Source organism: Daphnia carinata, chromosome 5, assembly GCF_022539665.2.
Source record: "Daphnia carinata strain CSIRO-1 chromosome 5, CSIRO_AGI_Dcar_HiC_V3, whole genome shotgun sequence".
NCBI classification, from domain to species: domain Eukaryota; kingdom Metazoa; phylum Arthropoda; class Branchiopoda; order Diplostraca; family Daphniidae; genus Daphnia; species Daphnia carinata.
Window position 1 is genome coordinate 4742632 of NC_081335.1, and position 13196 is coordinate 4755827.

The following is a 13196-nucleotide window of genomic DNA, read 5'->3' on the forward strand; positions in this document are numbered from 1 at the left end:
TTTTTTTTAAACAAACATTTCTTATTTTTTGTGTCTGATGTTTACATTTTTCACAGAAGCGGCTTTTTTTGCCTGTTACCTTTGTAAAGAGACACACCGATTGACTGGATGATAGTCTGTACACGAAATACTTCAAGTAGGCTATAATCGTTATTCTGGGGCGTTGTGTCCCCTTTTTGTTTTTAACGTAGTACCATGACACTTTATCTCAGCCTTTATGTGTGCTGACAGATATGTGTATGTTACTGTACACAATGTATACGATATATATATATATATGTACTAGCTTTTTACTGCGTGTTGTTCGTGTTGTTGCACGCAAGGGCCCGTCTTGGACGACGCATAGAAATGAAGAGCTAAGCGTCGTGATGGCAATCAAGTCGAATGACCATTGTGAATGGACAGTATTAGAGCTGACTTGCAGTTTAGCCAGCAGGGGCGATATCAAATGATGTCATTTTTCATTGAGAACAAGAAGAATGAGCAGCAATGCAATCCCCTAAGACGGCCTGCGTCCTATCTGCTCATTGCTCTGCTGTTTTGTATTTAGTTGTCGGTGCCTAGAAGCGCCTCCACTTTGTAAGTTCTTCGTAAAATGCCAAGAACCCACTTCTTGTGCGGCCTCAAACTCCGTTCAAATATGCTGTAACTATTTTTTTCCTCCTCCTTTTTTGAGTTGGTTCTATATTGGGTGTTACCTTTCGGGATGCGTGGAACTCAATACAGTCAAACTGTCGTGACTCACAATTTACAACACGATGTGCTTTCAACAGTCCGATCACGCGTAGGCCCTTGCTTCCCGGACGTTAGGTCTACACATACGTTTGCCAGTCCGTTGTCAGGCAATTGAAGCTAAAAAAAAAGGTGGTAGTTTGAGTTTGTTTATTAGTATATATATGTTTATATTTAGGCTTCGGTCATACATCTATAATTATAGAGTGGCATCCGGTATACGTTCCTTATCTGGCCGACAACTTATACATCAACAAAACGCATTGTCGTACGCGAATTTGTATAGGCTATCCATTGAAAATGTGATGAGAACCAATGGGAAGTAAATATCAAACTCAATGCCAAAGATCCCGCACTTTTACAAAGGCGGAAAGGTAAAAGAAAAATCGGTTGAAGAATTCCCCCCCCCCCCAAAAAAAAAAAAACCGTTCACATTTTGCATGCGGCTGCGGTTACGGAAGGGCATCAAGTATGGACGAGGTTTTAAAAGATAAAAGACCCAATAAAACTGTAGCCGTCGCTGTTCGCCGAATAGCCGTTTCTTGTTTGCTCGTCCAGACGGAAAACAGAAAAGAGCAGGAAGCAACGAAAGCTGTTTCACTCGCCCTTTCACTGTTTCTTGTTTTTTTGTTTTATATTCGACTTTTCTCCTTCTTCTTGAAAGCCTTTCGCTCGTCCACCAAGTCATGGATTATTCAAAACGGTACTCGTTTGTCGACAGCGTGTCCGTCCAAGGCAAACGTTGGAGTGTACTCCGCCTCTGCGGATCTTATACACCTAACAGACGGAGACGGGCAACAGAAAGAGAAACATTGCTCCCAAAATAAAAGTCAAGAAGGATGATGGCAGATTGCTGACCAAGAGGAGAATCACAACGCTAACAGCTAGTAGGATAAATAGCATTAACTCCCCGCGCGTATAGTTCCACGTAAATACGTGCACATGAAATACAACCTAAATGAGTGTAATAATCGGTGAGTCTACATAACAAAGCGCTGATTTCAATTATAATAAAATTGGCAGTTGTAAGAAATGAGGAAGGAAGTTAATGTTTGAGATAGTCTAACTGCAATATTAAGATTTACGCAAGGTTTAGCGATCGTTAAATCAACTTGAAATCGATATTAAATTTGAAAGTGAAGATAAGCAAAGCCAGAGAAAAACGGGAGCCGGTCACTTGACATTCAACGAAGACAATGAATAAAAAAAAAAAAAAAAAACGACGGCCTACATCCTTTTTATGTTGATTCAAAAGATTTAAACTACAGACAGTGGCACCAGTGGCCTAGTTCAACACGGAAGACGGATGTCAAAAGGGGAGCGCCAACGCCCTCGCCGTTCAACTTGTCACGTATTCTAAACGACGAACAAGGCGTGCGCGTGTTATACGCGTCCGGCCACTCTACCACTCTGGCGTTATATCACCATCTCAGGCGCGTGCCGGGACTGCTCCAGAGGCCTCTCGACACGAATACTGTCGGTCGTTATCTTGTAGAGCGTGAACAGGTGCGTCGCGTTGGGCGGCGGTTAGGTGTTGAACGGAAAGGAAGCGCCAGCTGTTCCCGCTGCTCATTCAAAGCTATAGAAAAAGATGGCAATCGACGCTCACAAAACGCCAGAGCTTTTTGATGTCGACAACTCGATAACACTCAAGTCACTCGGTCGTTTATATGCGCTCAGAACACGACCAAAATCCAATCATTTTTTCTTTTTTTGGCCTCCTCTTTTTCTTATTCGTATGTTAACTGTAAAAATATTCCCTGTTTACGGTTCTTTCTAGGCTAATACAGATAACGATGTTGTGTGCGCATCTTGTTAATATAGCATCCTGTATGGTAGGAGATACGCTGCGGGGTTATGTATAAAACTGCGGGAACGAGTTAAGCTACCCCGAAAAAACCGAAAATAAAAATAAAAAAACTGGGAAAATGAATGTAATATGCAAAACAAATTGCATCTTTGTGTTGAATAGGCATCGACCTCTCCTCCAAAAAAAAAAAAACAGGCAGCCAGCAAATGTTGCTCCAGGCATGGGAGTTTGCCGACTGCATAGTGGCAGAAAAGTTCGACGTAGATGGCAGCGCCGGTAAAAGTTGAACGGCGTCATGTTGCTTTTATAACCGGAGGAAGTGACTAACAAAAAGGAAGAAGAAAAAAAAAAAGGCAGATGGTTCTCATTTTCAGCCAACAGGGAGCGAAAAAAAAAGGAGGCAGCAGTATTCGTGGCAGCAATAGTTTTAAAGATCTGGGATGATTCCATTCGCGTGTCCGTTCCACGTAAGACTGACGCATGTCCCGCACTGGTATATCTAAGCTATTTGAGAAGCTAGTCTGGCGCTGTTCGTACAAACCGGAAAAGATTAACATAAGTGCATCATGTCGAGAGCGCCGTCTCGAAAACTCAGAGGTCGTAAAGTTCCGCCAACTTTCTGTCACTCTTGTGCTACAGTAGCTCACGCAGTTCAGCCAGCATTACACTGCAAAGAACGCAGACTGGGCATCAAACGTTCGCATGGAAATTAAGGCCTATATACTATCATATTCATACGCGATTTGGATATCCGAGAAATACTTCATTACTTTTTAATCTCGAACGGGCAATCCCAACCCGCGCAAAAAAAAAAGTCCAACATCCCTGCTGGAAACCTAAACAGACTCTCTGTCCTCGGAGCTTCGACATGAAAATTTGATCATATGATAAACGAGTACAATCGTTTATTCATTATCAGTTGATAACCCAGACGATGTGATGGAGCTTACTATTTTGAGACATTTGGTTTAGCATCAGCGAACGAAGAATCTCAAAGAATCCTCCGTGTGCAGTTTAACGTCCATGTGTGTATAGGGCTGACGTGTTAGGGCGCACGAAGAAACAACGGGCCCTTTGTGGGAGTAGCGGAAGAGCGATCGATAAACTTGTATAATTAAACGCATTCCACAAAGAAAGTTCACAATCCGTATATACGTACATCATTGTCGATGCGATACGCCTTCCCTACGTTCTTTTTTGCTTAAATTTTATGTTACTTTTTTTTTCATTGTCGGGATAAGTCTATTCTGGAATTCTTTTCGCGACTGGAAACTGCCTAGCAAAGGAGCATCGCTTTAAAAAAATGAAAAATTGTTTGATGACTATATCGAGCGTGTTGTGTCTGTAAACGCAGATTATTGTGAAGAATTAAAGCAAATTTTTTTTCCATTTTTAACGGCTCTTGTTCGGACGGACAGGCTGTTAAGATTAATGTTCTGTTCACCGTGAATGATATGCTGAAAGAATGCCATTGAACGATGTTTGTATACAACGCTCGTTCGGTACCATAGGGGCCGAGAATATCTGAATATATAAAAACGTCTCGACGTGAGTAAAAAATGGGATGCCATCTACCTGATGACCTTTAGTTAACGCGTCTCTGATTCAATTATTATCTCGTTAAACGCCGTAGTGAATTCTCCCACTAGGGATACCATGGGCAAATAATATTCCGAATAACAGGTCTAATCGCCGTTCCCAATAAATAAAAGGAAATCAAGACAAATAACCTGTTTATATTATGTACGGAAGTGGATTCTTGCCATTCAACGAACGTTACAAACAGACCATTCACATGAAAGCCCTGGCTTGTTTTTCTAACTCTTCCATCTGTGCATGGATCACACGCCCGTGTGTCAGGAACAAATAACACGAGCAGCTCAAGAAAGACAGAGAGAGAGAAAACAAAAATGAAAATGTACAAAAAAAAAAAAAAAGAAATGGGGCAATTATTCGCTTGGATCTGCCCCGGGGTCCACTTAGCCCGAACATCAGCAGCGGAAACGCATATAAGATCCGTACAGCCGGCCGTGGTAATCGGCATAAATGTGTAGGCACGCAGTACATAAATTGGGCCATCTACGGCATGACGGAAGAGTGGTGCATCAGCGGCATCATCAACGAATGCAACTGTTTTGCCCGCCCACGGCATTGTTTTAGAAATAGAAATGAGAAGGATTGTTCAAAGGGTCGAGGGAGAAAAATCTTTGGATATTAATGCGAACATCAGCTGCACTTACGTCATTAACCGATAAGCTCCCGAGTCTAAGCGTCAGGTTATTTGGAACCGCGTAGTTAGCGATCCTTTTTAAATATGGATTATCAAATAGTCCCGTTTGTTTCACGGTGATCTGAAATACAAAATGATTGACTGTTTGCGGCACCATACGTCATACTGGATCGCCAACATCATCGCAAACGTGCCAGCTAGAAGACGGTGGAGGAGGAAATAAATGATTTGGAATGTTTGAAGATTTATGAAGTCACGTTCGAAACTAGCGGGAAAAGCTCCTCCGACGCTTTCTATTGAGAAATTTCGTAACTGCAAGGTGAGAATTTGACAGTTTGAAATTAGGAATTGTGAATCGGATACCGTTGTCTAATGATTACAGAACTACAAACAATTAGCTAAAAAGAACATAGGGGCGCGAATTCCGTTATGGCATATTTTTTATTGCAAAATGGTAATACGAATGTAATGTAATATAACTACAATGGTTGCGTTCTATTGAAAACTGCATACTAAGCTGAAAACTAACAAGTCAGTCGGAATTAGCGTTTGATTTCGAGTATAATTATGGCAATCCGTTTTACCAAAAAAAAATTGAATTTTGATTCCGAGAAAATTACCACTTTTTTCATTAACTAAATAGCTTTTTAAATAGACCGAATATTTGACAGAATGCTAGCGCGCCAGTACGCTATAGCGTTAGCGCATGCAGTAGAAATAGTCGGTGTATTTCCAAAATGGTAGACTTAATGAAAAAAATAGCAATTTTGACGGAATCAGAATTCAATTTTGAGTATATCCTGTGATATTCAAACAGTTCCCATGAGTTTCCGTTTTCACATAAAAATTTTTTAAGCCCGACTAAATAAGCCCGACTTTTCTTATTTCTTAGTTTTTTACGTTTAATGACAAAACGATAAGGCCCATTCTAAAATAAAATTGATTTTCATTATAAGTGTTCAATTCTGAATCGAATCATGTGTTTTAAGCGAAATTTAAAATTTATCCAAAAATGAAAAAAGTGCAAAGGGCCTTACCACTTTTGTCAAAATCGGCCTAAAATGACATCTCTATGAATTCGATGAAAATCACACAGTATAACCAAAATTTAACACTGATTTGGAAAAAGCCACTGGTTTTCTTGTCAAGCTACTCGTTTTTGAATTACACCGAGTATTCGTGCAAAAAATAAGAACGGTCGGGCTTATCATTTAGTCCGCCTTAAGATTTTTTTCTGCACAACCGGAAATTATCGGGATTGCGAATCTTACAAGATATACTGAAAATTGAATGCTGATTCTTTTAAAACTGTTATTTTTGTCATTTAGTTAATTGTTTTTGAAATACACTGAATACTTCTGTTGCATCGCGCTAGCACTATAGCGTACTGGCGCGCAACCAATATACCGTACTGGCGCGCTAGCACTGAGTCAAAAACTATGTAATTTAGATTTTAAAAAATGTTATTTTCTTCATCCTTGATTAATTTCGAACATAATTCATGTATAATTTGTCATGTTTAAGTTAATTTAAAAAATTTAATTGAAATCAAACGCGCTATTATTTAAAGAAAATCTACTTTAACTTGAATAACTCAAAAAATATGTAATTTAGATTAAAATAAAAGTCATTTTCTTTACCCTTGATTGATTTCAAATCTATTTCATGATAATTTGCCATGTTTAAGTTAATTTGCAGAAGTTAATTGAAATCAAATGCGCTATTATTTAAAGAAAATCTACTTTAACTTGAATAACTCAAAAGATATGCAATTTAGATTTAAAAAAAAGTTATTTTCTTTATCCTTGTTTGATTTCAAACCTATTTCATGTATAATTTGTCATGTTTAAGTTAATTTAAAGAAGTTAATTGGAATCAAGCGCGCTATTATTTAAAGAAAATCTACTTTAACTTGAATAACTCAAAAACTATGTAATTTAGATTAAAATTAATGTTATTTTCTTCATCCTTGATTATTTTGAAACCTATTTCATGCATAATTTTTCATGTTTAAGTTAATTTAAAGAAGTTAATTCAAATCAAACACGCTATTATTTAAAGAAAATCTACTTTAACTTGAATAACTCAAAAACTATGTAGTTTAGATTAAAATAAATATTATATTCTTCATCCTTGTTTGATTTCAAACCTAATTCATGCATAATTTGTCATGTTTAAGTTAATTGAAAGAAGTTAATTGAAATCAAACGCGCTGTTCTGTAAAGAAAATCTACTTTAACTTGAATAACGCAAAAGATATGCAATTTAGATTTTAAAAAAAGTTATTTTCTTCATCCTTGTTTGATTTCAAATCTATTTCATGTATAATTTGTCATGTTTAAGTTAATTTAAAGAAGTTAATTGGAATCAAGCGCGCTATTATTTAAAGAAAATCTACTTTAACTTGAATAACTCAAAAACTATGTAATTTAGATTAAAATTAATGTTATTTTCTTCATCCTTGATTATTTTGAAACCTATTTCATGCATAATTTTTCATGTTTAAGTTAATTTAAAGAAGTTAATTCAAATCAAACACGCTATTATTTAAAGAAAATCTACTTTAACTTGAATAACTCAAAAACTATGTAGTTTAGATTAAAATAAATGTTATATTCTTCATCCTTGTTTGATTTCAAACCTATTTCATGCATAATTTGTCATGTTTAAGTTAATTGAAAGAAGTTAATTGAAATCAAACACGCTGTTCTGTAAAGAAAATCTACTTTAACTTGAATAACGCAAAAGATATGCAATTTAGATTTTAAAAAAAGTTATTTTCTTCATCCTTGTTTGATTTCAAACCTATTTCATGTATAATTTGTCATGTTTAAGTTAATTTAAAGAAGTTAATTGGAATAAGCGCGTTATTATTTAAAGAAAATCTACTTTAACTTGAATAACTCAAAAGCTATGTAATTTAGGTTAAAATAAATGTTATTTTCTTCATCCTTGATTATTTTGAAACCTCTTTCATGCATAATTTGTCATGTTTAAGTTAATTTAAAGAAGTTAATTGAAATCAAACGCGTTATTATTTAAAGAAAATCTACTTTAACTCGAATAACTCAAAAGCTATGTAGTTTAGATTAAAATAAATTTTTTATTCTTCATCCTTGTTTGATTTCAAACCTATTTCATGTATAATTTGTCATGTTTAAGTTAATTTAAAGAAGTTAATTGGAATCAAGCGCGCTATTATTTAAAGAAAATCTACTTTAACTTGAATAACTCAAAAACTATGTAATTTAAATAAAATTAAAAGTAATTTTCTTTATCCTTGATTGATTTTAAATCTATTCCATGTATAATTTGCCATTTTTAAGTTAAGTTAAAGAAGTTAATTGAAATCAAACGCGTCATTATTTAAAGAAAATCTACTTTAACTTGAATAACTCAAAAGCTATGTAGTTTAAATTAAAATAAATGTTATTTTCTTCATCCTTGATTATTTTTAAACCTCTTTCATGCATAATTTGTCATGTTTAAGTTAATTTAAAGAAGTTAATTGAAATCAAACGCGCTATTATTTAAAGAAAATCTACTTTAACTTGAATAACTCAAAAACTATGTAGTTTAGATTAAAATAAATGTTAAATTCTTCATCCTTGTTTGATTTCAAACCAATTTCATGTATAATTTGTCATGTTTAAGTTAATTGAAAGAACTTAATTGAAATCAAACGCGCTATTCTGTAAAGAAAATCTACTTTAACTTGAATAACGCAAAAGATATGCAATTTAGATTTTTAAAAAAGTTATTTTCTTTATCCTTGTTTGATTTCAAACCCATTTGATGTATAATTTGTCATGTTTAAGTTAATTTAAAGAAGTTAATTGGAATCAAACGCGTTATTATTTAAAGAAAATCTACTTTAACTTGAATAACTCAAAAGCTATGTAGTTTAGATTAAAATAAATGTTTTATTCTTCATCCTTGTTTGATTTCAAACCTATTTCATGTATAATTTGTCATCTTTAAGTTAATTTAAAGAAGTTAATTGGAATCAAACGCGTCATTATTTAAAGAAAAACTACTTTAACTTGAATAACTCAAAAGCTATGTAATTTAGATTAAAATAAATGTTATTTTATTCATTCTTGATTATTTTGAAACCTCTTTCATGCATAATTTGTCATTTTTAAGTTAATTTTAAGAAGTTAATTGAAATCAAACGCGCTATTATTTAAAGAAAATCTACTTTAACTTGAATAACTCAAAAGATATGCAATTTAGATTTTTAAAAAAGTTATTTTCTTTATCCTTGTTTGATTTCAAACCTATTTCATGTATAATTTGTCATGTTTAAGTTAATTTAAAGAAGTTAATTGGAATCAAGCGCGCTATTATTTAAAGAAAATCTACTTTAACTTGAATAACTCAAAAACTATGTAATTTAAATAAAAGTAAAAGTAATTTTCGTTATCCTTGATTGATTTCAAATCTATTCCATGTATAATTTGCCATTTTTAAGTTAATTTAAAGAAGTTAATTGGAATCAAACGCGTTATTATTTAAAGAAAATCTACTTTAACTCGAATAACTCAAAAGCTATGTAGTTTAGATTAAAATAAGTGTTATATTCTTCATCCTTGTTTAATTTCAAACCTATTTCATGTATAATTTGTCATGTTTAAGTTAAATGAAAGAAGTTAATTGAAATCAAACGTGCTATTCTGTAAAGAAAATCTACTTTAACTTGAATAACTCAAAAGATATGCAATTTAGATTTAAAAAAAAAGTTATTTTCTTTATCCTTGTTTGATTTCAAACCTATTTCATGTATAATTTGTCATGTTTAAGTTAATTTAAAGAAGTTAATTGGAATCAAGCGCGCTATTATTTAAAGAAAATCTACTTTAACTTGAATAACTCAAAAACTATGTAATTTAAATAAAATTAAAAGTAATTTTCTTTATCCTTGATTGATTTTAAATCTATTCCATGTATAATTTGCCATTTTTAAGTTAAGTTAAAGAAGTTAATTGAAATCAAACGCGTCATTATTTAAAGAAAATCTACTTTAACTTGAATAACTCAAAAGCTATGTAATTTAAATTAAAATAAATGTTATTTTCTTCATCCTTGATTATTTTGAAACCTATTTCATGCATAATTTGTCATGTTTAAGTTAATTTAAAGAAGTTAATTGAAATCAAACGCGCTATTATTTAAAGAAAATCTACTTTAACTTGAATAACTCAAAAACTATGTAGTTTAGATTAAAATAAATGTTATATTCTTCATCCTTGTTTGATTTCAAACCAATTTCATGTATAATTTGTCATGTTTCAGTTAATTGAAAGAACTTAATTGAAATCAAACGCGCTATTCTGTAAAGAAAATCTACTTTAACTTGAATAACGCAAAAGATATGCAATTTAGATTTTTTAAAAAGTTATTTTCTTTATCCTTGTTTGATTTCAAACCTATTTGATGTATAATTTGTCATGTTTAAGTTAATTTAAAGAAGTTAATTGGAATCAAACGCGTTATTATTTAAAGAAAATCTACTTTAACTCGAATAACTCAAAAGCTATGTAGTTTAGATTAAAATAAATGTTTTATTCTTCATCCTTGTTTGATTTCAAACCTATTTCATGTATAATTTGTCATCTTTAAGTTAATTTAAAGAAGTTAATTGAAATCAAACGCGTCATTATTTAAAGAAAATCCACTTTAACTTGAATAACTCAAAAACTATGTAGTTTAGATTAAAATGAATGTTATATTCTTCATCCTTGTTTGATTTCAAACCTATTTCATGTATAATTTGTCATGTTTAAGTTAAATGAAAGAAGTTAATTGAAATCAAACGTGCTATTCTGTAAAGAAAATCTACTTTAACTTGAATAACTCAAAAGATATGCAACTTAGATTTTTAAAAAAGTTATTTTCTTTATCCTTGTTTGATTTCAAACCTATTTCATGTATAATTTGTCATGTTTAAGTTAATTTAAAGAAGTTAATTGGAATCAAGCGCGCTATTATTTAAAGAAAATCTACTTTAACTTGAATAACTCAAAAACTATGTAATTTAAATTAAAATAAATGTTATTTTCTTCATCCTTGATTATTTTGAAACCTACTTCATGCATAATTTGTCATTTTTAAGTTAATTGAAAGAAGTTAATTGAAATCAAACGCGCTATTCTTTAAAGAAAAGCTACTTTAACTTGAATAACTCAAAAGATATGCGAATTATTTAAAAAAAAAAGTTATTTTCTTCATTCTTGTTTGATTTCAAACCTATTTCATGTATAACTTGTCATGTTTAAGTTAATTTAAAGAAGTTAATTGAAATCAAACGCGCTATTCTTTAAAGAAAAGCTACTTTAACTTGAATAACTCAAAAGATATGCGAATTATTTAAAAAAAAAAGTTATTTTCTTCATCCTTGTTTGATTTCAAACCTATTTCATGTATAACTTGTCATGTTTAAGTTAATTTAAAGAAGTTAATTGAAATCAAACGCGCTATTATTTAAAGAAAATCTACTTTAACTTGAATAACTCAAAAACTATGTAGTTTAGATTAAAATAAATGTTATTTTATTCATCCTTGATTATTTTGAAACCTCTTTCATGCATAATTTGTCATTTTTAAGTTAATTTAAAGAAGTTAATTGAAATCAAACGCGCTATTATTTAAAGAAAATCTACTTTAACTTGAATAACTCAAAAACTATGTAATTTAAATAAAAGTAAAAGTAATTTTCGTTATCCTTGATTGATTTCAAATCTATTCCATGTATAATTTGCCATTTTTAAGTTAAGTTAAAGAAGTTAATTGGAATCAAACGCGTCATTATTTAAAGAAAATCTACTTTAACTTGAATAACTCAAAAGCTATGTAATTTAAATTAAAATAAATGTTATTTTCTTCATCCTTGATTATTTTTAAACCTCTTTCATGCATAATTTGTCATTTTTAAGTTAATTTAAAGAAGTTAATTGAAATCATACGCGCTATTTAAAGAAAATCTACTTTAACTTGAATAACTCAAAAACTATGTAGTTTAGATTAAAATAAATGTTATATCCTTCATCCTTGTTTGATTTCAAACCTATTTCATGTATAATTTGTCATGTTTAAGTTAAATGAAAGAAGTTAATTGAAATCAAACGCGCTATTCTGTAAAGAAAATCTACTTTAACTTGAATAACTAGTAGTTTTAGTAATAGTTTTTGAATTAGGCCTCGAAAACAGATGAATTTACTGGCACGCCAGCAGTGCTATGTTCCGTTTATTTAAAAACCTGCTGGTTATGTTTGAGAACTAGTATTTTCTTAAAATTAGCGTTCAGTTTTGAAAATATGTAAAACCTTTGCATCGACCGGGAATCGAACCCGGGCCGCCCGCGTGGCAGGCGAGCATTCTACCACTGAACCATCGATGCTTGTGTTGAGGTGGCAGAGATAAATATCTAAACATGTGTTCAACCATATTGCATTTCTTAAATTTTTCTTCTTGACGAAATGGTTATTTTAATACATTAGTGGCTATTCCCGAATTTTTTTTTACTTGCATTAAGGTCGAATAAAAAATTTCAAATATACCTTACATGTACTTCATAGCTACTTTACCAATACTAAATTTTGTTTTTCTTCTTTTTCGTGTGCCTTTTCTTCTGTTTTCATATGGACAATCGACAAATTCACGATGGTGAACGTATTATCGTTTCGGATGTAGCCGGAAACATTACTGATCAGATATTGTCTTCGATCCGGCCTGGCCTTCCTTAGTACTGCAATCCGAGATATAACAGGCGGAACTTCTATACTGACATTTGAAAATGAACAAGTTGAAGGGAAAATGTTTATCATACAGAACATTAATGCGTAAAAGAGAAAAAAATTGTAGAATCAACCAAAAAATCACCTTTAACTTAAAATGGTGTTCCATTTCAGTAAAATCTTTGTTTATCACCGCTTACAATGAATTTCGGTCTGGAGCAGAAGCTATAAGATTAGCGCTTTTAACGCACGAAATTATCAAGTTTTCTTGCAGCTTTACAACGCCATCTAGTAACTGGACGATGATGACGATAAGAAACCTATTTGAATCTCGTCTAATTGTTCGAGCGTTTAAAAAAACTACGGGGACGCCATTTTCAACTGAACAAGTTCAAGTATCTACCATCATGGAGTTACCTGGGCCATATTTGTTTCTGTTTGATGTGTGTATTATACTGTTGTACATCTTCGTCATCGTAAGACCCAAAATTCCAGGCGTGAAGTTGCGCGGATTACCGAACATGTTCCGAACAGTCAACAGCGCGGATAAAAGTGCTAAACAAAAAGCCAAACGGGACCGAAGAAAGCGTTACAAGAAGCAAATCGCCAATCCTAGCAGATCCCAAGTGCAAGATTTGACTCTAGACGGAGACTGTCCGACCAATCCCGGGCAAACGGAAGACGTTGG

General features: G+C 32.5%; 1 non-coding gene across 1 annotated transcript; it reads right to left on the reverse strand.

The window, feature by feature from the left end:
* Window positions 1–12100: 12100 nt before the first annotated feature.
* Window positions 12101–12171, reverse strand: Trnag-gcc (transfer RNA glycine (anticodon GCC)). Its single transcript has one exon. It is a non-coding gene; the product is annotated as a tRNA-Gly (tRNA).
* Between the last annotated feature and the right edge of the window lie 1025 nt (window positions 12172–13196).